The 1,671-nt window shown below is 40.0% G+C and overlaps 1 non-coding gene across 1 annotated transcript; it reads left to right on the top strand.

Moving 5' to 3' along the window:
- Window positions 1–356: 356 nt before the first annotated feature.
- On the top strand, window positions 357–463 carry LOC141618292 (small nucleolar RNA R71). The gene has a single exon (XR_012531356.1). It is a non-coding gene; the product is annotated as a small nucleolar RNA R71 (small nucleolar RNA).
- The last annotated feature ends 1,208 nt before the right edge of the window (window positions 464–1,671 follow it).

Here is a 1,671-nt window from a genome sequence, read left to right as displayed (position 1 = left end):
CACATATCCCGCTTGGGATTGATGAGGATGCCGTCATGGCATTGACATGATGCTTTGTTGATTTTGAGCTTTCCTCAAGTCTAGCCATAGCTTGTTCAAACTTCAAGTTGATTGTGTCAATGTGAGCACTAAGTTGAGCACCCAATTGAGTAACGGTGTCCACTTCATACTTTCCTCCTCTAGTAGCCTTGCGAGGCCTACTATATTGCGAATTATGGACCGCCATTTCCTCAATCTTGTTCCATGTTTGATTGTCATCAACTTCGGTGAACATTCCATTTGATCCCATATTGAGAATGTTCCTTGAATCTTCATATAAACCATTCCAAAATTGTTGCACTAAAAACCATTCGCTAAGTCCATGGTGAGGACATGAGCGACAAATACCTTTGAACCGCTCCCAAGCTTCATACAAAGACTCTTCATCCCTTTGCTTAAAACCCGTAATTTGAGCTCTTAGCATATTGGTCTTTTCCGGTGGGTAGAATTTTTGGTAGAAAGCTGGAGCTAGCTTCTTCCAAGAATCTATTCCAAGGGTGGCCTTATCAAGGCCCTTCAACCATTGCTTTGCGGTGCCGATTAACGAAAAAGGAAATAAGACCCATCTTATTTGGTCTTGAGTCACGCCCGTTTGAGAGATAGCTTCACAATAATCACAAAATGTTTCCATATGAGAATGAGGGTCCTCACTAGGCATTCCCCCGAATTGGCTCCTCTCAACTAGTTGAATGAAGGCGGACTTGGCAATAAAGTTTCCGGTAAGATGTTGTGGGGTAGGAGTACCATTTGGTAAATCCTCCTCGGTGGGTATAGAGTGTGACGAGAATTTAGGCATTGTAGGTGGATTTTGTGTGGTATTGTTTAATGGGTTCTCTTCTCCTTCTATTGCGAAAGGATTGACAAACTCACTAGTGGGTTGAACAACTTCACCAACACCTCCCAAATTCCTCCTAACAAGTCTCCTATTATTCGTCAAGGTTCTTTCGATTTCACGGTCAAAAGGTAACAAATCTCTTTGTAACCTTCTAGACATGCAAAATATCAAACAACTCAAAAACAATTAGAACAAACCTTGAGGAGTTTTAAATCCCCAAGGTAAAGAAGACACAACTAAAAACAATAAAAGAAATCTTAAATCAATTAAACACCGTCCCCGGCAACGGCGCCATTTTTGATCGAGTCCATTTGGTGTTCACAATTAAGCATATGTGGTCGTTGGTCAATGGTCGATACAAAACACAATTTATACTTCACAAACAACTCTACAATTAGTAAAGAGGCAAGTAAAGGTCGGATCCCAAGGGACGGGTATTGAAATGAAGATTCTATTGTAACTAGTGGTGTCTAGGGGTGTCACAAATTGGGTTGATGTAGAAGGTTACTAAACTAAAATAGTAATGAAAATAAACTAACAAGATAAATAAAATAAGGGTGTAAACAATTGATTAAAAGCACTAGGGTGTCATGGGTTCATAGGGGAATCATGGGATATGATCATACAAACATGTTCTCAAATTATAAGCAAGCAATTATTGTTGTGATGGATTGAGTTGGGTTATATCTTACAATCCTAGGAAAGTTTGGGTCCCGGAGCCGAATCTCTTGGATTGTACAACACCTACAAGTCGACTTAATCTTTCCTACTTAACACATGCATGGTCTAACAAGACT

This window comes from Silene latifolia, chromosome 1 (genome assembly GCF_048544455.1).
Source record: "Silene latifolia isolate original U9 population chromosome 1, ASM4854445v1, whole genome shotgun sequence".
Classification (NCBI taxonomy): domain Eukaryota; kingdom Viridiplantae; phylum Streptophyta; class Magnoliopsida; order Caryophyllales; family Caryophyllaceae; genus Silene; species Silene latifolia.
Note: the sequence above shows the minus strand (reverse complement) of the source record. Positions and strands in the feature narration are given on the sequence as shown.